This window comes from Nomascus leucogenys, chromosome 9 (genome assembly GCF_006542625.1).
Source record: "Nomascus leucogenys isolate Asia chromosome 9, Asia_NLE_v1, whole genome shotgun sequence".
Lineage (NCBI taxonomy): Eukaryota > Metazoa > Chordata > Mammalia > Primates > Hylobatidae > Nomascus > Nomascus leucogenys.
The window spans coordinates 34417756-34442838 of NC_044389.1; the positions used below are offsets into that span (position 1 = coordinate 34417756).

At 42.3% G+C, this 25083-nt stretch overlaps 1 protein-coding gene across 2 annotated transcripts in view; it reads left to right on the forward strand.

Annotated features, from left to right (window-relative positions):
- ZFYVE9 (zinc finger FYVE-type containing 9) overlaps nucleotides 1-25083 on the forward strand; it is a 202904-nt gene that overhangs the window by 158517 nt on the left and 19304 nt on the right. The gene's annotated exons all lie outside the window — the stretch shown is intronic.

Sequence of the window (25083 nt, forward strand, 5' to 3'; positions counted from 1 at the left end):
ATTTCTTAGATTTCTTTCTTTCTTTTTTTTTTTTTTTTTTTTGAGACACAGTCTCACTCTGTCGCCCAGGCTGGAGTTTTGCTCTTTTTTTTTTTTTTTTTTTTCAGTGGTGTGGTCTCAGTTCATCGCAACCTCTGCCTCCTGGGTTCAAGTGATTCTCCTGCCTCAGCCTCCCAAGTAACTGGGATTACAGGCACCCGCCACCATGCCTGGCTAATTTTTGTATTTTTAGTAGAGACATGGGTTCACCATGTTAGCCAAACTGGTCTCAAACTCCTGATCTCAGGTGATCCACCCACCTCAGCCTCCCAAAGTGCTGGGATTACAGGCATGAGCCACTGTGCTCAGCCGGGTTTCTTTGTATAAAATAATTTTTCTTTCCTTTTCTTTTTTCTTTTTTTTCCTTTTTCATTTCCTTTTTTCTTCATTTAGCCACTGAATCATTTATGCGTTGAATAAGCATTATGTACTTCGTATGCACGTAGAATCACACAGATGTTTTATTGGATTTGTGAGCTCAGTTCTCAGCATTATTATGAGAATGACCTCTGTGAAGAAAGTTTTTACCCATGACTTTCCACGTGATTTTTTTTTTTTTTTTAAGGATATTAGAAAATAGTAGCTAGAATGTGTGCTTACTTTTTTCTGGGATACAACTAGCAGTCTTCAGCATTTAGATAATCCTGCCTTGGAGTATCAAGGAGTAATAGATGAGACTAGGTAGAGTCAAATCTTTAAAGTGAACTATTTGTAGTTCACAGATCTTGCTCTGTTGCCCAGGCTGGAGTGCAATAGTGCAATCTTTCATGGCCTAAAAAGTTTTAAAAGAGATTGTGCTTTGAAAACCTATTTTATTTCTCAAATTTGAAATATTATTGTCTATTTCACAAACATTTATTAAATATGTTCTTTGATTTGAAATATAAAGATGAGATAAGAACATTAGGCCTGCTGGCCAAGCGCGATGGCTCACACCTGTAATCCCAGCACTTTGGGAGGCCAAGGCAGGTGGATCACCTGAGGTCAGTAGTTTGAGACCACCCTGGCCAATGTGGTGAAACCCCGTCTCTACTAAAAATACAAACATTAGCTGGGCGCCTGTAATCCCAGCTACTCTGGAGGCTGAGGCAGGAGAATTGCTTGAACATGGGAGGCAGAGGTTGCAGTGAGCTGAGATCTCATCATTGGACTCCAGCCTGGGCAAAAAGAGCAAAACTCTGTCTCAAAAAAAAAAAAAAAAAAAAAAAAAATCTTATGCCTGCTTTCTGAGAGTTTGCTGTCCAGTAAAATGATGCCATCAGTGGCCTGTCTGGAGTGGCTGCTGCCATCATGCTGGCTGCAGCAGGGAGGTGCTGCCAGGGCTGCATACTCCATGGAGCCTGTAGGAGCCGGGGACAAGTGGGAGCCCCACCCCTTCCAAGTTGGTGGGGTGGGCCTCCCGAGGTGCAGCTGCCCAAGTTATGGGTGCAGACCTGGGCCTTCTGCTCCACGGAGCAGGCAGGAGCCCCACCCTTGCAGGCGCAGCTGTAGCTACCCAAGTTGTGGCTACGGACCCAGGCATCCTCGCACTCTTGGGTGCCTGTGAAGGACCCCCTCCCTCACGGCCCTGGAAATGCCTGCTCCTACTGCCTGGCTTTTCCCTGCTGTCAGCACCCACTCCAATCTCGAGTAAAATTGGGGCAGTGCTGACACACCAGTGCCCTGCCACCTTGGCCCCCTCCGGACCTTGGGCACTGACAAACATAGGAGGGAAGCTAATGGGGGATGTGTGCAGCTCAGTGCTGGCCTGCAGACACCCCATGGAACCTACAGCTTGGGCACCATGAATAGCAGGAGGCAAACACATTCCTGAGCAGAAGAGGGCAGGTCCCCGATGATGTTCCACCTTCAGGCTAGGAAGGGCCTGAAGGCTGGGGGGCCAAGGCACCAGTCCCATGGACTGTAGTGGGAACTTGCGGTGCCTTTTCTCGGCCTGCCCGTGGCTGTCCATGGACCGGTTGGTGCACGCTTCCCCTCCTCTGAGGCCTATAAAAGCCCTAGGATCAGCCAGAGCTGAGCAGACATCGGGATGACCAGCTGCAGAGAGGAGCTACCCACTCCAGGGTCTCCTCTCTCCTGAGACCTGCAGACATTGAGATGACCAGCTGTAGAGAGGAGCTGCTCACTCCAGGGCCTCCTCTCTGCTGAGAGCTGAATACTCGATTTGACAACCTGCCTGTAGAGAGGAGCCACCCACCCCAGGGCCTCCTCTGAGCTATTATGTCACTCATAAAGCTCCTCTCCACTTTGCTCACCCTCCACTTGTCTGCATACCTCATTCTTCCTGGATGCAGGACAAGAACTTGGGACCTGCCAAATGGCAGGGCTGAAAGAGCTGTGACACCAACAAGGCTGAAACATGCCCCTTGTTTGCCACATTGCAAGTGAAGAGGAGAGAAGAGCTGCAGCCCTTTGGGGAGCCCAAGCTTGGGAGCTCCCTGAGCCAGGGCTGTGACTCCCTCTTTGGGGGCCCTGTGGTTACTGAAGTCTCCAAGTTTCCGAATGCCACCACATTCCCTGGTGGCAGCTGTGGAAGCTGCTTGCGATGCACCTGGTCCAGCCACAGCCTGGCAGAGAGCCAGGGCCTGTGCAGGCACCTGGAGCTACCTGCCTCACTGCAGCAGCCAGCATGCCTGACTGTGTGCAGTGGCCGGAACCCACACTTGCTTTCTCACATACCCCTTGCTGCTCCATGCCTGGCTCACCCTTGGCAGACATGGGATCCAGGCTGGTAGTGTAAGCCTAGCACAGCCTGCCAGGCTGAGTGGCTGGAACAAGCCCAGCAGGCCTGAGCAAAACTCAGGCAAAGGCACCACTGGCCACAGAGCTTTCCAGCCAGAAAAGCAACACACCAAGGATCCTGTAACAGTTAGATGATCAGATGTCATTCCCAAGCAAATAACATATATTGCTATCCTTGAAGTTTGCGAGGTAGTGCTGTGTGTTTAGAAATCTTATTTGTTTGTACAAGTATATCTGTAAAAGCTATGAGGCCCTCATAGTTATTGCTTTTTTTTTTTTTTTTTTGAGACGGAGTCCTGCTCTGTCACCCAGGCTGGAGTGCAGTGGCACAATCTTGGCTCACTGCAACCTATGCCTCCAGGATTCAAGCAATTCTCCCACCTGAGCCTCCTGAGTAGCTGGGACTACAGGCACACACCACCATATGCAGCCAAAATTTGTATTTTTAATAGAGACAGGATTTCACCCTGTTGGCCAGGCTGGTCTCAGACTCCTAACTGCAGGTCATCTACCCACCTTGGCCTCCCAAAGTGCCAGAATTACAGGTGCGAGCCACTGCGTCAAGCCCCTATAGTTACTTCAGTACTGACTGGACACATTCACAACAACAGCTCCTATTCATATAACCTGTTTTTATCTGAACTCTGCTGCCTCCATTTATGGTGTGCAGGTTCAGAATCCTTTGTTCTAAAAGAGTAACAGTATTTCCTGTCATTTATTTTATGGATTATGTGTCAGGTCTTTTTCTTACCTGATTTAGCAAACTGAATTTTCTTTTTTTTTTTTTTTTTTGAGACGGAGTCTCACTCTGTCGCCCAGGCTGGAGTGCAGTGGCATGATCTCGGCTCACTGCAAGCTCCGCCTCCCGGGTTCACGCCATTCTCCTGCCTCAGCCTCCCAAGTAGCTGGGACTACAGGCGCCCGCCACCACGCCCGGCTTATTTTTTGTATTTTTAGTAGAGATGGGGTTTCACCATGTTAGCCAGGATGGTCTCAATCTCCTGACCTCATGATCCACCCACCTCGGCCTCCCAAAGTGCTGGGATTACAGGCGTGAGCCACCATGCCCAGCCGCAAACTGAATTTTCCTTCTGATTAAATTTTTATTTTAACTCAACATAATTTTATCCCCTACAATCTCATACAGTTAAATTGTGTTGTGTCTAATAATTCCACTTCATTGTTGAAAAAGTGATTTCTTTTTTCTTTTCTTTTCTTTTTGGAAACAGGGTCTCACTGTGTCACCAAGGGTAGAGTGCAGTGGCACAATCATGGATCACTGCAGTCTCAACCTCCTGGGCTCAAGTGATCCTCCCACTTCAGCCTCCTAAGTAGCTGGGACTATAGGCGTGTACCATCACACCCAGCTAATTTTTGTATTTTTTTGTTTTGTAGAGAGAGGGTTTCTCCATGTTGTCTAGGCTGATCCTGAACTCCTGGGCTCAAATGATACTCCCACCTTGGCTTCCCTAAGTGCTGGAATTACAGGCATCACTACACCCGGCCATAATTTTCTTGTACATTTTATTTAATCACAATATTCTTCTTTTCCTCTCATTCATTTTTTCTATTTATACTCATAGTCTTTCTTATTATTGCCCATATTGTGTGCTCTTTTGTTTCATGGCTTTTGCAGAGCTGCTTCCTTATTGATTCATACTTCCTCTACTCTTCACCTGCCTAACCCCCACTCATTATTCAGGTGTCACCGTAAATGACATTTTTTTCACATATACTTTGATTTAACTCCCAACTGGGGTAACTCTATTATATGCATTCCTAGAATTCTATGCATACTATTTGTAATAATCAGTACATTTATAATTCCTTGTTGTGTGTCTGTTTTCTCTACTATACTGTGAGTTCCATAAGGGACTATGTCTGTCTTATATACCACAGGTATCATTAGCAAACACCCTAGTACGGAGTGGGGTAGCAAGAAATATCTGTTGGATGAAGACATAGAACAGAACTAATATAGATAAAACAATATGAAAACAAGTGGTGAAATTTATTGCAAGTACTCTAAAGGTACAGAGAAAGTAGATCTCTAGAGGATGAATAGAATAGACACCAATGTTTCTTAATTTCTTATTGACCCTGAATCCCTAACAGAGCAACACATTTCATGTAGGAGGTATTCATAAATGTTCACCAAATAACTAGACGAATGAAAGATTTGAAATGGATAATGAATGATACCTAGGCACTAGAAAGAGAAGGGCAGACTGGGCATGGTGACTCACGCTTGTAATCCCAGTACTTTGGGAGGCCAAGGTGGGCAGATTGCTTGAGCCTAGGATTTCAAGATCAGCCTGGGCAACATGGCAAGACCCCATTCCTACAAAAAATTAGCTGGGCATGGTGGCATATGCCCTGTAGTCCCAGCTACTTGGGAGGCTAAGGTGGGAGGATCACCTGAGCCCAGGAAGTCGAGACTGCAGTGAGCTGAGATTTCTCCACTGCACTCCAGCATGGGTGACAGAGTGAGACCCTGACTCAAAAAAAAAAAAAAAAAAGGGCAGAAAAGACCTTAAGCGAAAAGGGGGATAGATACCTGCCTACACAAAGGAAGGGAAGGAGCATATCTCATAGGTAAATGAGAGACAACAAAGTGCCTAGCAAAGAGGGGGTTAAAGCAGACTGATGGCTTTGTGGGATGTGAGGTTGTACTAAGACTGCTGGCTTCAAAATCCACTCAGAGGAATTTAGATTTTAATATGATAATTTATAAAGAGCTTTTGTAGGTTCTTAAGCAGAAAAAGTGACTTAATGAAAGCAGGATTTTGGAAAACTGAGTTTGGTGGCTATATGGAAAATGAGGAGGGAGGGAGGGACTAAGGAAAGACTTTAAGCTTAGAAAGCTAGAAGATAGTACTTCTGACAGCATGGAAATTTTAATAAATAAGCATCGTATATAAAATTTCTAATCTCTTTTGTCAAGGCCATTAAAGATCCTTGTTGGTTAAGGTCACCTGGCTCATATATATATATGTATTTTTTGAGACAGGGTCTTGCTCTCGCTCTGTTGCCCAGCTGGAGTGCAGTGGTGGTGTGATCTCGGCTCACTGCAACCTCTGCATCCCAGGCTCAGGTGATCTTCCCACCTCAGCCTCCTGAGTAGCTGGGACTACAGGCACACGCCATCATGTCCGGCCAAATTTTCTGTTAGTAGGGATGGGATTTCCTCATGTTGCCCAGGCTGGTCTTGAACTCCTGGGCTCAAGCGATCTGCTTGCCTCAGCCTCCCAAAGTGCTCGGATTGCACCACCGCACTGGGCCTCATGTTCTTATAATGAGATTATTTTCACCATTGTATTAACTAATAATAAATATTTAGTATGTACCAGGCACTATTCTAAGCATATATGTATCTTTACACTAACTCTATGACATGAGTATGCTAAATACCTTTTTACAGATGAGGAAATTAAGATGCAGAGAGCTTAGCTAGGTGCCATATTGAATGTGTATAGTCCTAGGTACAGGCTGAGGTGGGAGGATCACTTGAACCCAGGAGTTTGAGGCCAGCCTAGGCAACATAGCAAGACCTCATCTCTTAAAAAAGCAAAAAAAGACACTTAGAACTTAAGCAACTTGCCCATGATCATACAGCTAGCAAGTAGTAGAGTTGCCATCAAACCTAGGCGTTCTGATTCTGGTGTCCCTACTCTTAACCACTGCACTGTAGACTTTAGTTTAAATAATTACCAATTTAGTTTTAGGGCTGATGAGTTAAAGTGATTGTATGTGGTTCTATTTACATTTTGTATGTAACCAGATTACTGGCATAGCTAGTACATGCACTTGAATACTAAAGTCTCATGGAATGGTAAAACTAAAATTACCTCTGGGGCATTTCCTAATATGTGACTAGTTTTTTGTTGTTGTTGTCATTGTTTTCTTTTTTGAGACAGGGTCTTGCTGTGTTGCCCAGGCAGGAGTGCAGTGGTGCAATCGTAGCTCAGTGGTAGCCTCCACCTCCTGGGATCAAGGGATTCCCGCGCTTCAGCCCCTGAAGAAGCTGGGACTACAGGTGTGCACCACTATGCGCAGCTAATTTTCAAGTTTTTTGTAGAGATGAGGTCTTACTATGTTGCCCAGGTTGGTCTTGAACTCCTGAGCTCAAGTAGTTCTGCCTTGGCCTCCTCAAAGTGCTGAGATTACAAACATGAGCCACCATGCCTGGCCATGACTCTGTTATTTAATATGTTTGTTTAAGATCAGAAAAATGATGAGCCATAGTGAAAGAAAAAGAGATGTTAGAATCAAATAGACTGTGGATTTATTTATTTTATTTTATTTTTTTTTGAGATGGAGTTTCACTCTTGTCACCCAGGCTGGAATGTAGTGGCGCGATCTTGGCTCACTGCAACCTTCACCTCCTAGGTTCAAGCGATTCTCCTGCCTCAGCCTCCTCAGTAGCTGGGACTACAGATGTGCACCACCACACCCAGCTAATTTTTGTATTTTTGGTAGAGACAGGGTTTCACCATGTTGGCCAGGCTGGTCTCAAACTCCTGACCTTAGGTGTTGTGTCCGCCTCAGCCTCCCAAAGTGCTGGGATTATAGGTGTGAGCCACCACTCCCAGCTGGATTGATGTTTAACTACCAGCTGTATTACCTTAGTGGGTTAATCTCTTCTGGAATATGGGTATGCTCATATTATGAAGTTTTGTGACATTTCAATGATGTGTCAAATAACTAGTGTTGTGTATTAGCCTGGTATACTATAATTGTACATAAATTGTATGCTATTGTTGTTGTGTTTATTTTTATCATTCAGATTAATTGTTCATATGGTTAATTTTTATTTTTTATTTATTTATGTATTTTTTTTTTGAGATGGAGTCTCACTCCATCGCCCAGGCTGGAGTGAAGTGGTACAGTCTTGGCTCAGTGCAACTTTCGCCTCCTGGATTCAAGTAATTCTCCTGCCTCGGCCTCCTGAGTAGCTGAAATTACAGGCGCATGCCACCATGCCCAGCTAATTTTTGTATTTTTAGTAGAGACAGGGTTTTGCCGTGTTGGCCAGGCTGGTCTCGAACTCCTGACCTTAGGTGATCCGTCTGCATCAGCCTCCCAAAGAGCTGGGATTACAGGCATGAGCCACCATGCCTGGCTTCATTTGGTTAACTTTTATTGAACTTGTGTTACAAACTTCTCATTTTCATGTGGTTGTAGGATTTATCTAACTTCCCAATATAGCTAAATTCCTTTAGGAAGTACAGGGCATCTGGGTAAATCTACAAGAAGGTGAAGTGGTGAAGACTCAAAAAATCATTTAAAAATATATATATATTGAATCTAACTGTAGGTATTTAATATAAGGAAAAGAAGACTATAAAGGAATAGCACAGCATCCACCATTAATATGCATAGGCTCTATTACACTTTGAGACTCATGAGGTTATTTGGTTATAGGATATACTTAACCCTAGGGTTCCCATAAGGATGTAGAACATGAACCATAGCTTGATAGTAGTACAGTGTCAGGCTTTTGTTATCTTTGACAGTCTTTGCAACAACCCATGTAGCATCTGACGTAGCTAATTGGGAGCATCTTTTTGGGCCTTCCTCCATCCCCAGATAACTGCTCAAACGACAAGATTCACATCAGGCAGGTGTAGGAGCTGTCCTGGCTTAGAAGTCTTATTCCTGACAGCAACCAATATCTCTTGGAAAAACTTCATAGGCATAGATTCCAGGGTGTCTCTAGGGGACTTGCTCTGCTGCAAGAGTGACTATTCAAGTAAGACCAAAGTTATGGCTATCTATCAGGGGTTTATGGTTCTCCCTGTTCAAATATAATTTATTATCTTTCACTTTTGCCCATGTTGGAATAGTAGGGATTGATTGTATGGATTGAATTGTGTCCCTCTAAAGTTCATATATTGAAGTTGTAACCTCCCAGTACCTCAGAATATCACTTTATTTGGAGAGAGGGTCTTTACAAAGGTAATCAAGTTTAAATGAAGTCATTAGAGCAGGCTCAAATCCAATATGACTGGTGTCCTTATAAGAAGGGGAAATATGGAAACAGACACACATATAGGGAAGATAATATGAAGAGACATAGGGAGAAGATTGCCAACTACAAGCCAAGGATAGAGGCCTGGAAACAGATCCTCCTGTCACAGCCCTCAGATGGAACTATCTCTGCTGATGTTGATTTTGGGCTTGATTTTGGACTTCTAGCCTCCAGAAATGTAAGACAATGCATTTCTGTTATTTAAGCCATCCAGCTTGTACTTTGATGTAGCTGTGCACGCATGCTATCACACCAGTCCACCTTAAACAACTAAATATCAAGACAAAGTATGATAAAAACAAAAGATAATGGGCAGAGAAGGTGAGTCTTCTGCTTACCCTATCTTACTGCCTGTGGTTTTCAGGCCATAGAGCAGGTAGGGGAAACGCAAACTGACTTAGAGGTCTCCCTGACTTGAGGAGACAGAGTTGAGAAATATAGAGAGCCCACGATGGTTAGAATTTGCAGGACCAATTGCCAGAAGTTTTTTAAAAATTCAGGAGATCTGGAAAGATTTCTGGAGTCTTAGCTGATTACTTACTAGTCAGTGTGTCTATACGAGGAAAGCACTGCAAAGAAATGGGTAGAACAATTCTCACAGGGCCAGGAATAGTTTGTATTCTTACCAGCCAGAGTGAAAAAGGTTCTTGTACTACATGGGCACATTATGTCTAATGACTCAAATTATGTACAGATTCAAACTGCTCTGATCCTACCTAATAAGCTTTAAAGAAAGCTTGAAAAGGATGAAAGAATGGGCACATTAAGGAGAGCTATGGAAGATACAAAAAAGACCCAAATCAAGCTTTAAGAAATGAAGGTGGCAACGGGATGAAAAGTATGCTGGATGAAATTAAATGCAGATTAGACAATGCTGAAGAAAAAACTCATGATCATGAAAACATAACAACAGAAATGATCCAAAATGAAACACAAAGAGAAAAGGCTGAAAAATTAAATGAACAGCACATCATCGAGTTGTGGCATGTCAGGCAGCCAAATTCTGTAATTGAAGTACCCAAAGGAGAGAAAAGGTGGTGGACCTAAAAAATATTTGAAGAAACAGTGGTTAAAAAATTTCCAAATTTAATGAAAATTATAAACTTACAGATCCAAGAAGCTCAATGAACCCCAATTGCAAGAAACAGGATAAAAACTACATTAAACATTATGATCATAATCAAATTGTATAGAAATTCACATAAAGAGAAGAACCTTAAAAGCAGCTTGAGGGAAGAAATCTTCCTTATATACTTAGGTATTTTGCAAATATAAAAATGACAGCGTATTTCTCATGAAAACAGTGCAAGTTGCAAGACAGTGCAGCAAAATCTTTAAAATGCTGAAAAAGAAAAACTGTCATCCTGTATTTTATACCCAGTAAAAATATGTTTTAAAAATGAAGGCAGGCTGGGCACAGTGACTCACACCCATAATCCCAGCACTTTGGAAGGCCGAGGTGGGCGGATCACTTGAGGCCAAGAGTTCGAGACCAAACTGGCTAACATGGTGAAAGCCCCATCTCTACTAAAAATACAAAAGTAGGCCAGGTGCTGTGGCTCACACCTATAATCCCAGTAGTTTGGGATGCCAAGGTAGGTGGATCACCTGAGCTCAGGAGTTCGAGGCCACCTAGGACAATATGGTGAAGCCCGGTCTCTACTAAAAATACAAAACAATTGACCGGGTGTGGTGGCGCTCGCCTCTAGTCCCAGCCACTTGGGGGCCTAAGGCAGGAGAATCGCTTGAGGCAAAGGTTGCAGTGAGCCGAGATTGCACCACTGCACTCCAGCTTGGACTACAGAGTGAGACCCGGTCTCAAAAATAAAAAAAAAAGCAAAAACTAGCCAGGCACAGTGGTGGGCGCCTGTAGTCCCAGCTACTCAGGAGGCTGAGGCACGAGAATTGCTTGAATCTGGGAGGCAGAGGTTGCAGTGAGCTGAGATCATGCCACTGAGGCAAAGCATTTTCTCAGATACATAGAATTTATCACCAACAGACCTGTTCCACAAGAAATGTTAAAGTCCATCAAGGAGAATACCAAATATTGGAAATCTGGATCTACACAAAGGAATAAAAAGTGACAGAAATGATAAATTTATAGGTAAACATAACATTTAAGACAATTAACTGTTTCAAATTAAACGTTTGGCCGGGTGCAGTGGCTCATGCCTGTAATCCCTGCACTTTGAGAGGCTGAGGTGGGAGGATCACTTGAAGCCAGGAGTTCAAGGACACAGCTAGGCAACAAAATGAGATGCCATCTTTACAAAAAATACAAAAATTAGCTGGGTATGGTGGCACATACCAGTATTCCTAGCTACTCTCTAGGCTGAGGCAGGAGGATTGCTTGAGCCCAGTGATTGGAAGTTGCAGTGAACTATGATCACACCATTCCACTCCAGCTTGGGCAATGGAATGAGACCCTGTCTCTAAAATAAAATAACATATATTAAATAGTAATGTATTGTGGAATTTATACCATATGTAGAGACAAAAATGTAGAACAGTAGCAAAAAGGCCAGGGAAGAAGATATGGAAGTATATGACATGTGATGTGGTATAATTTTACTTAAAAGTTTATTGATAAGTTGAAGATACATAAGATAAACCCAAAAGCAACCACTAAAAAAATCAAAATGGGTAGGTATAGCTAATCAACAAAAATAGTAAAATGGAATCATAAAAGAAGGCTGAAAAAGATAACAAAGAAGAGATGGGACAAATAATAAATACCAAGATAGTAAATTTAAATCCAGCCATGTAAAAAAATCACTCAAATATAAATGATCTAAATACCTTCAAGTAAAAGGCAGAGATTGTCAGACTGAATAAGGAAGATTCATCTATATGTTGTGTAAGAAGCATATGTATAAGAAAAACACGGCCGGGGCTGGGCGTTGGTGGCTCACGCCTGTAATCCCAACACTGGGAGGCTGAGGCAGGCAGATCAGTTGCAGTCAGGAGTTAGAGACCAGCCTGACCAACATGGAGAAACCCCGTCTCTACTAAAAATACAAAAGTAGCCAGACGTGGTGGTGCGTGCTTGTAGTCCCACCTACTCGGGAGGCTGAGGCAGGAGAATCACCTGAACCCGGGAGGCAGAGGTTGTAGTGAGCCGAGATCCCGCCATTGCACTTCAGCCTGGGCAACAAGAGTGAAACTCCGTCTCAAAAAAAAAAAAAAAGAAAAGAAAACCACGGCTGGGTGCAGTGGCTCATGCCTGTAATCCCAACACTTTGGAAGGCCAAGGCGGGTGCATCACCTGAGGTCAGGCGTGTGAGACCAGCCTGGCCAACATGGTGAAACCCCGTCTTTACTAGAATACAAAAATTAGCTGGGCTTTGGTGGTGGGTGCCTGTAATCCCAGCTACTCGGGAGGCTGAGGCAGGAGAATTGCTTGAACCTGGGAGGTGGAGGTTGCACTGAGCCGAGATCACACCACTGCACTCCAGCCTGGGCGACAGAGTGAGACTCGGTCTCAAAAACAAACAAACAAACAAAAAACAGTAAATGGGTAGAAAAGATAGCACAGTAATATAAATTAAAAGAAAGCTGAAATGGCTATATTAATATCCAGGTTATTTCAGAACATATATTATTACCAGGGATAAAGAAATACATGCCATATTTATAAAGGGATCAATTTATCAAAATGATACAACAGTTTCAAAACATGTATCTAATAACAGAGCTTCCAAATGCACAGTGCGAGAACTGGTAAAACAAAAGGTTAAATGGAGAAACCCACAATAATATTTGGAGATTTCAATAACCCTGTCTCACTAATTGAAGAAAGTAGTAAATAGAAAATCAGCAGGACTATGGAAAACTTGAAACAACACAGCCAATTTTACTTAATTGATTTTTATAAAATACTCCACACAACAGCATCAGAATGCACATTCTTTTCCAGTGCACACAGAACATTTACAAAATAGACCATTTTCTGTGGTGTAAAGGAGGTCTCAATAAATGTAAGATGATTCAAATCATACAGTGTGGTCTGTGACCACACAGCTTTAAATAAGAAACCAATACCAGAAAGATCTCTAGAAAATTCCCAAATATTTGGAAATAAAGTGTACATTTCCCAATAATCCATGGGTCAAAGAATAAACCAAAAGGAAAATTATAAAATATTTTGAACTGCTTGAAAATGAAAACATGAGATATAAAAATTGGGGGATACAGCTAAAACAATGATAAGAGATAAATTTATAGCATTAAACCCTTATATTAGAAAAAAAGGCCAGGCACGGTGGCTCATGCCTGTAATCTCAGCACTTTGGGAGGCCGAGGTGGGCGGATCACTTGAGATCAGGAGTTTGAGACCAGTCTGGCCAACATGGTGAAACCCCATCTCTACTAAAAATACAAAAGAATTATCCGGGTGTGGTGGTGCGTGTCTGTAATCCCAGGAGATGGAGGTTGCAGTAACTCGAGATCACACCATTGCACTCCAGCCTGGGTGACAGAGCAAGACTCTGTCTCAGAAAAAAAAAAAAAAAAAAAAGACATCTCAAATCAATGACCTACTCGTCTACCTTCAGTAATTAGACAACAAAGAGTAAATGAAATATAAAACAAAAGAGAAGAAATAATAAAGATAAGCAATCCATAAAATAGAAGACAAAAACAATAAAGAAAATAATGAAACCAAAAGCCAGTTCTTTGAGAAGAGCAGTAAAATTGATAAACCTCTAGTTAGACTGATTTGATAGGGAAAGCACAAATTACCTTTTTAGGATGTAAAAGAGGGAAACTATCATTACAGGTCCAGTAGACAGTTTGAACATGTTTTGGCCAGTGTGCGTTCAACTTAGATAAAATAGGCAAATTATTTGAACAGTAAGTTTTCACAGCCCTCAAGATTAAATAGATAACCTAAATAGCCCTGTGTTTATTAAAAGAATTGAATTTATTGTTTAAAACCTTCCCACAAAGAAAAGTCCTAGTTCAGATGGTTTCACTGGTAACTTAACAATGAAGGAAGAAATAACACCATTTCTGTGCAAACACACCAAGAAAATAGAAGAGAAGGAATCTTACTCTATGAGGTCAGCCTTATACTAATAACAAAACCAAAAAAAGACATTACAAAAAATAAAAACTATACATCATACCTCTCATGAAGATATTTGCATAAATAGTTAACAAATTTTTAGTAAATCCACCCTAACAATACATAAAATAATAATGTGTATTACGACTGAACGTGGTTTATTTCAGGAATGCTAAGTTGGTTTAACATTCAAAACTCATTCCATAGTTTAGGATACAGGATCCTTTAACAGGATGAAAAAGGAAAACCATATGATACAGCAAAAGCAGTTGATGAAATCCTATTTCCATTCAAGATTAGAGAGAGCATGATTGTGTGTGTGTGTGTGTGTGTGTGTGTGTGTGTATGTATTGGCAATCTAAGAAGAGAACTTTCACAAGTTAGTGATTATCTGAAAAATCTATAATTAACATCTGTAATGGTAACAGACTGAGTGCTTCCCCTTTAAGATTGGAAAGAAGAAGGGGATGTTCACTCCTGTTTTTATTGAGCATTGTAATGGAGCTTCTAGCCCATGTAATAAGGGGAAAAAAAATAAGAGTCATAAAATTATATATATCAAAAAAGACTGTCGGTATTCATGGATAACATGGCTATGTAGAAAATCCTGTGGAGTCTACAAAATGGCCACTAGATCTACTAAGTGAAGTTAGCAAAGTCATGAGATTATTGTATAAAAATCAGTAGTATTTTGGTATACTAGCAATGAACAATTGAATACAGAAATTTAATAATACAGTAGGCCAGGTGTGGTGGCTCACACCTGTAATTCCAACACTTTGGAGGACAAGGTGGGCTGATTGCTTGAGCCCAGGAGTTCTAGACCAGCTAGGCAACACGGTGAGAACCTGTCTGTACAAAAAATACAAAAATTAGCCAGGTGTCATGGCACATGCCTGTAGTTCCAGCTACTCAAGAGGCTGAGGTGGGAGGATCACTTGAGCCTAGGAGGCAGAGGTTGCAGTGAGCTGAGATTGTGTCATTGCACTTCACTCTGGGTGACAGAGTGTGACCCTGTCTCAAAAAAAAAGAACCACAATATCAAAAATATGACATAATTTGGGATAAATTTCTTAAATTATCTATAATACTTATACACTGAAAACTACAAAATATTGTTATGAGAATTTAAAGACCTAAATAAATAGAGATATATAATATTTATGGGTTGGTAGACTCAGTACTGTTAAGATTGCAGTTCTCCCCAAATTGATCTGTAGCTTCAACACAATCCCAATCAAAATACTAGTAGGCTTTTTTAAAAATAAAAATTAGCCGGGCACAGTGGCTAATACCTGTAATCCTAACGCTTTGGGAGGCCAACGTGGGCGGATCACCTGAGGTCAGGAGTTTGAGACCAGCCTGACCAACATGGTGAAACCCCATCTCTGCTAAAAATACAAAAATTAGCCAGGTATGGTGGCGCATACCTGTAATCCCAGCTACTCAGGAGGTTGAGGCAGGAGAATCACTTGAACCTGGGAGGTGGAGGTTACAATGAGCCAAAATCGCACCATTTTACTCTAGCCTGGGCAACAAGAGCAAAACTCTGTCTCAAAAATAAATAAATAAATAAAAACAAATAAAAATTGAGGTACTGATCCTGAAATTTATATGGGGATGCAAAGAACCTAGAAGAGCCAAAACAACTTTGAAAAAGAACATAATAGCCAGGCACAGTGGCTCAGGCCTGTAATCCCAGAGGCTGAGGTGGGCGGATCACGAGGTCAGGAGATCGAGACCATCCTGGCCAACATGGTGAAATCCCATCTCTACTAAAAATACAAAAATAAGCTGGGCGTGGTGGTGTGTACCTGTAATCCCAGCTACTTGGGAGGCTGAGGCAGGAGAATCTCTTGAACCCGGGAGGCAGAGGTTGCAGTGAGCTGAGATTGCGCCACTGCACTCCAGCCTGATGACAGAGAGGGGGAGACTCCGTCTCAAAAAAAAGAAAAAGAACATAATTCCAGGACTTCTTAAATGATGTTAAGACCTTTATTTTTTTTTTGACAGAGGTTTGCTCTTGTTGCCCAGGCTGGAGTGCAATGGTGCGATCTCGGCTCACTGCAACCTCCGCATCCTGGGTTCAAGTGATTCTCCTGCCTCATCCTCCCGAGCACCTGGGATTACAGGCACGTGCCACCACGCCCAGCTAATTTTGTATTTTTAGTTGAGACAGGGTTTCTGCATGTTGGCCAGGCTGGTCTCGAACTCCTGACCTCAGGTGATCCACCCGCCTCGGCGTCCCAATGTGCTGGGATTACAGGCATGAGCCACTGCGCCCAGCTGTTAAGACGTATTTTAGAAGTAGAGTGATCAAAGCAGTATTGTTTGGGTGTAAATATATATGAATAGACCAATGGAACAGAACAGAGAGTCAAAACATAGATGCTCACAGATGCTCAATTGCTTTTCCATAAAGATGCCAAGGCAATTCATTAGGAAAAGGATAATCTTTTGAACAAAAATGATCTTTATAATTGTATAGCCAGTTGTTTGAAAAAGAAGATGAACCTCAACCTTTACCTCATACCATGTACAAAAATTAATTAGAAATGGTTCATAGATTTATGCAGAGTTAAAACTAAAACTTCTGAAAGAAAACATGAGATAAAAATCTTAGTGACCTTTGGCTTGAAGGAGGGTGAGGGAACAATATATTACAAAGGGGCTCAAGGAAATTTTGGGGGGTGATTGCAAGTGCCTTTTTATGAGTATATGTACATGTCAGAATTCATCAAATTGTACACTTTAAATATGTGTAATTCATCAGTTATTTTAAATATAACTGTAAAAGAAAATACATCTTTTTTTTCTGGTAATGTAATAGACATTCAAACTTTGATCAGGTCACTGCAGTGATATAGCCAAAGAGTTAACCTGTCGAAGTCTCACATAAAAAGGAACAAGGTTTTGTTAACTCTTTACTCAACACCAAAAAGATAGGAATAGAGAAGTTTATGTTGGTTGTGATACAAGAATCTGTGAAATCATGTATTTGTACAATTCTCCATCTTGTATAAGACAGGCTGAAAAATAGACTGAATGGCCTCTTGAGATTCTTTCCCACTCTAAGCTTCTAAAATAGGAGTTTTGGTTTATTTTAATTTGAAACTACACATATTCTTCAGAGAAGTGTGAAATTACAAAAGCATAATTTCATAGGTTCTTTGTAGCACTGGCGAGAACAGATGGCGCTAAAATCTGTTTGAGGAATGTTTGATTCTCTGGCCTTCAAGGAATACATTTCTTTTAGGGAATTAGGAGCTGATAGTCCTTTTCTTAGAGGAATGAAAGGAGTTGGTCAAAGGTCCTCTGGAGAATAGTGCAGACGAGAGAGATGATGTTCCATTGATTATTGGTATAGCTTTTCCTAGTTTATACATAAAAGACAGTATTTACCAATAGATATGTTCAAATAAAAGAATCCTTAAGAAGAAGCCCATGATGCTGTACCTCCACTGACTGCAAGAGGAGGCCACTGCTGAACCCCACATGCCCATGATAGTACTGTCTTCTCTCTTGTGTACATGCCCATTGACAGGAGTGGTTCTACTACACTGGACTTCTTTCTAGTCAAACTCCTGGCTTTCCCTGTCTCCCAGAACTCACAACCTCGCTGCCATATTTGTCCTTGAGACCATCAGCTTTAATCTCATTATGTGTATGTCAAGCACCACAGGAAGTTCTGGACTCCTAGGGCATTCGTCATTTATCATAATTTAATTTCTATCTCCGTACACCCTCCTTTCTGACCCCATTTTGTATTCATTTTCGAAAACCCAAGATATTAGTTCTTGTAAGTCTTATTTGCCTCTATACATTTCCTTGGTAATCTTATCCAGTTCTATGGGCTTAAATACTGTTTCTAAGCTGACACTTCCAAATGTTTGTTTTTAGCCTGAATCTCTCTGCTGTTTTGTAGACTTGACGGTCTTACTGCCCACTTGACATCTCCATTTGCATACACATTTCAAGCTTAGCAAGTTCACCTTTGACATGGTCATCTTACAGGCTTCTCTATCTAAATTAATGACAGTGCTGTCATCTTTCCAGTTACCCAGGCCCAAAACTTTAGAGTCATCCTTGAATCTTCTTTCCCTCATTCCCTGATAGACAAACCTATCAGGAAATTCTGCTGCCTCTACTTTCTAAATATATCTATAATCCAGCTGCCTCTCAATCCTGGGACCAGTCTGGTCTCTGACCTAGATTTCTGCAGTGGCCTCCTAACAGGTCTTCCTGTCAGTACCCTTGTCAGTCTGTTCTCAATGTAGCAGCCTAAGTGGTCTTTGCTTTTCTTTCTTTATTTATTTTTTGAGACAGAGTCTCGCTGTGTCGCCCAGGCTGGAGTGCAATGGCGTGATCTCAGCTCACTGCAACCTCCGCCTCCCAGGTTCAAGCGATTCTTCTGCCTCAGCCTCCTGAGTAGCTGGGACTACAGGTGCGCACCACCATGCCCAGCTAATTTTTGTATTTTTAGTAGAGACGGGGTTTCATGATATTGGCCAGGCTGGTCTCGAACTCCTGACCTTGTGATCTGCCCGCCTTGGCCTCCCAAAGTATTGGGATTATAGGAGTGAGCCACTGCACCCAGCCTAGTCCTTTCAAAACTAAGTCATAGCATATCACTCCTCTGCTTAAAACCTTCCACAGATTTTTCATCCCAATCAGAATGACACAAGTCCTCTACACCATTTGTATTTCTTGACTCATTATCTCTGTGATCTCTTTTTTTTTTTTTCTTTTTTGAGACAGAGTCTCGCTCTATCGCCCAGGCTGGAGTGCAGTGGCGCGATCTCGGCTCACTATAAACTTTGCCTCCCAGGTTCACGCCGTTCTCCTGCCTCAGCCTCCCGAGTAGCTGGGACTACAGGCACCTGCCCCCGTGCCCGGCTAATTTTTTGTATTTTTAGTAGAGATGGGGTTTCACCGTGTTAGCCAGGATGGTCTTGATCTCCTGACCTCGTGATCCGCCCACCTTGGCCTCCCAAAGTGCTGGGATTACAGGTGTGAGCCACCGTGCCCAGCCCTCTGTGACCTCAGTTTTTATAACTCTTCCTTTTCTGTCACTTAGCTCTGGCCACACTGTCCTCGATGTTCCTTGAAATTCCAGGGCATGCTACCTTACTGCCCTCCAGGGCCATGCACATATCCCCGTGCAGTGGGATAAGAGCCTTTGGCTTTTCCCTCACTTTTTTCAGTAAGACATCCTCTGACTCTCCTATTTAAAATTGTACCCACCAATACTCCCAGTCCTCCTTCCATGTTTTATTTTTCTCTGTAGCACTTATCATTGTATAATGGTTTTATGTATTTTACTTATTTGTTTATTGTTTTCGTCTCCTCCTTCTACACACACAAGAATATAAGCTCTGTGAGGGCAGAAATTTGTTTGCTTGTCTACTACTGAATAAAGCAAGCACTGAAACAGTGTCTGGCACATATTAGATACTCAATGCCCGTTGGCTAAATGAATAAGTATTTTCTAAATAAATGAGTGAAGGCAGCCTGGGCAGCATAGCGTGAGACCTCAGCTCTACAAAATAAAAAATAGGGCAGAGGGCCAGGCACAGTGCCTCATGCCTGTAATCCCAGCACATTGGGAGGCCAAGGAGGGAGGGTCACTTCAGGTTAGGTGTTTGAGAGCAGCCTGGCTATCATGGTGAAACCCCGTCTCTACCAAAAAATAACAAAAATTAGGCGGGCGTGGTGGCACATGCCTGTAATCCCAGCTACTCGGGAGGCTGAGGCAGGAGAATCACTCCTGAGGTCCAGAGTTCACAACCACCCTGACTAACGTGGTGAAACCCTGTCTCTACTAAATACAAAAAAAAAAAAAAAAAAATAGCCGGGCCTGGTGGCACATGCCTGTAATCCGAGCTACTTGGGAGGCTGAAACAGGAGAATTGCTTGTACCTGGTTGGCAGAGATTGCAGTGAACTGAGATTGTGCCATTGCACTCCAGCCTGGGCAACAAGAGCAAAACTCAAAAAAAAAAAAAAACCAAATGAAAATAAAGATAGCTGGGTATAGTGGTACATACCTATTGTCTGTATACCTGGGAGGCTGAGGTGGGAGGATCACTTGAGCCCAAGAGTTGGAGGCTGCAGTAAGCTATGATTATGCCACTGCACTCCAGCCGGGGCAACAGAACAAGACCCTGTCTCAAAAAAAAAAAAAAAAAAAAAAAAAACACAAAAAACAGAATGAATGAAGACTCATAGTTGTCGTCAATATGTAGATTCATAGGACTTGAAGATGGGGTCTAGCCTCTGGACACTAGTGAATTTCAGCTAACTGGAAGGGTACGTATTTACATTTTTCTTAAAATTACTCCAAGAAAGTATATTCTTCTACCTTTTCTTTCCATCGTTCTTCAGCTCAGTGTTTCTTTCTCAGTTCTAGTTCTGTTCCTCACTCATGCTGTTTCCTCTGTCCAAAATATTCTTTTTGTATACCTGATAGCCTTTAGCAAACCTCCCTAGAATTCTCCATCCCCTAGACAGTGTCATTGTTTTTCTCCTCCATTTTCCTGTTGTTCTTTATTTCTGTAACATGCACAGGGTGATGTGTATGAATCCTGTCCTCTGAATTGTGAGCCTCTTGAGGGCAGAGAGTGTCTTTCATGCTTCCCTGTATCCTTGTAGTTGTTCACTTTTCATAGATTTTCCACACCTTTATACTGGATCTTCCTATCTAAAGCCTTTGTTAATCACTTGATAATGTTTGTAGAATTGAATCACTAAAACTTATTTTATTTGGCCGGGTACAGTGGCTCACGCCTGTCATTCCAGCACTTTGGGAGGCTGAGGAGGGAGGATCACTTTAGTCCCAAGATTTGAAACCAGCCTTGACAACCTAGTAAGAAAGACCCCGTCCATACAAAATTAAAAATAAAAGAATTAGGCTGGGCGTGGTGGCTCACGCCTGTAATCCCAACACTTTGGGAGGCTGAGGCAGGCGGATTACGAGGTCAGGAGATCAAGACCATCCTGGCTAACGTGGTGAAACCCCGTCTCTACTAAAAATACAAAAAATTAGCTGGCTGTGGTGGTGGGCGCCTGTAGTCCCAGCTACTCGGGAGGCTGAGGCAGGAAAATGGTGTGAACCCGGGAGGCAGAGCTTGCAGTGAGGCAGAGCTTGCAGTGAGGCTGAGGCAGGAGAATGGTGTGAAGCCAGGAGGCAGAGCTTGCAGTGAGCTGAGATTGCACCACTGCACTCTAGCCTGGGCGACAGAGCGAGACTCCGTCTCTTAAAAAAATAAATAAATAAATAAATAAAAAATAAAAGAATTAGCCAGGTGTGGTGGCACATACCTGTAGTCCCAATTTCTTGGGAGTCTGAGGTGGGAAGATCACCTGAGCCCCAGAGGTCAAGGCTGCAGTGAGCAGTGATCATGCCACTGCACTCCAGCCTGGACGAGAAGGCGAGACTGTCTCAAGAAATGAAAACAAAAACAGAAACTTATTTTATTAGATACCCAATCTATGCGACACTAATTACAAGTGAATCAAGATTTCAAAAAAAATCGTGCTAACCACGTTAACTCTCAGTATAGTTTTATGACTATTACAAGCCATCCAAATCTATTCCTACTTACTCGGTTTACTAATTAGTATATTCAGCAAGTATTTATGGAGTGCCTGCCATGACAAAGGCCCTATGCTAAGCCTAACACATATACAAATTGTATCCACTCCTCAAGACCCTGCTTAAACTCCTCTAAAAATCCTTTCCAGTTCAAATCGAAAGGCTAAATAGTCCTTTTTAAAACATGAGATCTGAGAGGAAATTGAAGTACATGATGTGTTAACTCAAAGATGGATTAGATGTTATAACTCTCTTCATACACTTCTGCAGCATAATCATTCATAGAACTGTGTTCTTTTAATTAGCTCCTGTGATTTTCCAGGACTCCAAGGGTGGGAAACACTGGGAGGTAAAGCTCGTGCTGTTTCACTTCATGTGCTAAAATGGTTCTTTTGAGATAATACTCCTGTAGCATTTAGCTCAGCTTGCTCAGTGCCTGGCTCATGGTTGGTGCTCTGGAAATGTTACCTACTTTGCACATTCTGTTGTTACAGCAGTTGTTTCTCTGCCTTTTACTGGTATGTCATTCTCAATAATTTGTAAACTTTTAGGAAAGGTCCTTAATTTCGTTATCTTATAAGAGGTATAGGAGCTACCTGGTTGAATTATTTGCTGCTGATTTTACAGTTGCTTTAAGGTTCAGTAGGCAGGTAGGGAAGATAGGCATACAAATTTTATTTAACAAATTGTTTGTTAAAACAGTACTTATTATATGTTTGGTGCTGTCCTAAGCACTTTGTAAATATTAATTTATCTAACTCTCATAACTCTATGAAATAGTTACTTTTATTATCACATTTTACAGAAGAGGGTCCTGGGACACAGAGAGGTTAAGTAAGTTTACCGAAGACACACAGATAGTTACGAGCAAAGCCAGTATTCAAATACTGTTGGTCGAAGGCTGGGCATGGTGGATCATGCCTGTAATCCCAGCACTTTGGGAGGTCAAGGTGGGTGGATCACCTGAGGTCAGGAGTTCAAGACCAGCTTGACCAACATGGTGAGACCCTGTCTCTACTAAATACCAAAAAAAAAAAATAGCTGGACATGGTGGCACATGCCTGTGCCTGTAATCCCAGCTACTTGAGAGGCTGAGGCAGGAGAATCACTTGAACCCAGGAGGTGGAGGTTGCAATGAGCCAAGACTGCACCATTGCACTCCAGCCTGGGCAACAAGAGTGAAACTCCATCTCAAACAAGGCCGGGCACAGTGGCTCATGCCTGTAACCCAGCACTTTGGGAGGCCGAGGCGGGTAGATCACCAGGTCAAGAGATCGAGACCATCCTGGCTAACATGGTGAAACCCCATCTCTACTAAAAATACAAAAATTAGCTGGGCGTGGTGGCGTGCACCTGTAGTCCCAGCTACTTGGTAGGCTGAGGTAGGAGAATCGCTTGAACCCAGGAGGCGAAGTTTGCAGTGAGCCGAGATTGCACCACTACACTCCAGCCTGGTGACAGAGCGACACTCTGTCTCAAAAACAAGCAAAAATACTGTTGGTCTTGCAATTAAGCATTATTCAAGGTTGAATGTGAATGATGGCATATAAAAAGTACAGAGAATGTGCTGTGGCATTTCAAAGAAGGTAATGGTCACATTAATGTCTCATTGGGGGTTAAAGAAGTCTTCATGCTGGCCAGGCGCGGTGGCCCACGCCTGTAATCCTAGCACTTTGGGAGGCTGAGTCGGGCAGATCACAAGGTTAGGAGTTCGAAACCAGCTTGGCTAATATGGTGAAACCCCATCTCTACTAAAAATACAAAAATTAGTGGGCGTGGTGGCATGTGCCTGAAGTCCCAGCTACTCGGGAGGCTGAGGCAGAAGAATTGCTTGAATCCCGGAGGCAAAAGGTTGCAGTGAGCCGAGATGGTGCCACTGCACTCCAGCCTGAGCAACAGAGGGAGACTTGGTCTCAAACAAAAGTCTTGAAGCTGAAATTGGCATTTTCAGGGGACGACTTTTTCAGGTGCTTGGACATGGGAGAAGAAAAGAGAAGGTAGGCCGGGTGCGATGGCTCACGCATGTGATCCCATCACTTTGGGAGGCCGAGGTGGGTGGGTGACTTGAGGTCAGGAGTTTGAGACCAGCCTGGCCAAGATGGTCAAACTCCATCTCTACTAAAAATACAAAGAATTAGCTCGGCGTGGTGGCGGGCGCCTGTAGTCGCAGCTACTTGGGATGCTGAGGAAGAAGAATCGCATGAACTCAGGAGGCAGAGGCAGCAGTAAGCCAGGACCACACCACTGCACTCCAGCCTGGCCAACAGAGCAAGACTCTGTCTCAGAAAAAAAAAACCCAAAAAGAAAATAGTAATGCAAAGCCTCAGGGATGGGAAATGGTAGGCCATCAGGAAGCAGTATATAAGGATACTATAGGAGGGAGGCAAGACAGGAGAGCTGATCTGGGGTTAGAGCATAGGAAGCTTGAGATTCTAAATGGAGGACAAGCTGGAGAAGATGTGACATAGAGCTGTGCTTTGATAAGTACAGAAACATTGTATGTGATGAATCAGAACGGATAGAGATTCACTGTAAGAAAACCAGTTATAAGGTCATTATGTCCAGAAAAGAGGCAGTTAGGCCTTGAACTATGGTGAAAATAGGTATAGATACAAGAAACATTTCAGAATTTGAATTCACAGCAGAATAACACAACCAAAATGGATAGTCAAGTATTTATATCATTATATGACTAGTGTAAGTTTGTTTTATGGTCAGTAAGGTCCTTTGAATATCTTGAAAACTCTGCTCTTGTTGTAACTGAGCATTATTTTAAGAGAAAATGTATTCATTTATCTCTAAAGAAATATGAAGTTTCTTTCATTGGACTTGTAATTTACATCCAAGGAAATGATTTCCTTTGAGGCCAGCTAATTTATTCAGAATGTCTGGATTGAAAATGTTTCTTAGTCTGCTTAGTGTAGACAAAATTAGAAACCACTTTAGCCTAATGATTCGGAAGAAATGATTTCTTTAAAATTGTGATCATCTCAGTTTCTTTCATGTGATACAAATGTAAATTGCAAATGAGAACCTAAATGTGTCTGTCAGTTGGCTTTGCTAAGCAGAAATCTTCTAGCTGACTCATCCTATTTACAGAAGAATTATTTCAAAGTAACCTTTGGAAAACCTGGGTAGAAGTGGTTTGGATTAGTGAAGTTGATAAATGTCAGTGTAAGAGGAGTATTCAATTATAGTTTGGATACCTCTGGTGCTTTGGAAGAGTTATAGCATAGTAAAGCCAAGAGATGATGATGATGCCTTAGAGTTGTACTGATACAATACCGAGGAGTAAATTTAACCAAGGAAGTAAAAGACTTGTACCCTGAGAACTACAAAACGTTGCTGAAAGTAATTAAAGACCTATATAAATGGAAAGATGTTCCATGGATTAGAAGACTTAATATTGTTAAGATGTCAATATTAAAAGTGATCTATAAATTATTCATTGCAAGCCGTATCAAAATTTCAATGGCCTTTTTGCAGCAATGGAAAAGCTAATATTCAAATCATCTGTAATTGCAAGGGGCCCTGAATAGCCCTTCATGGATATTCTTGAAAAAAGAAGAACAAAATTGGTGGATTTATACTTCTCAATTTTAAAACTTACCCT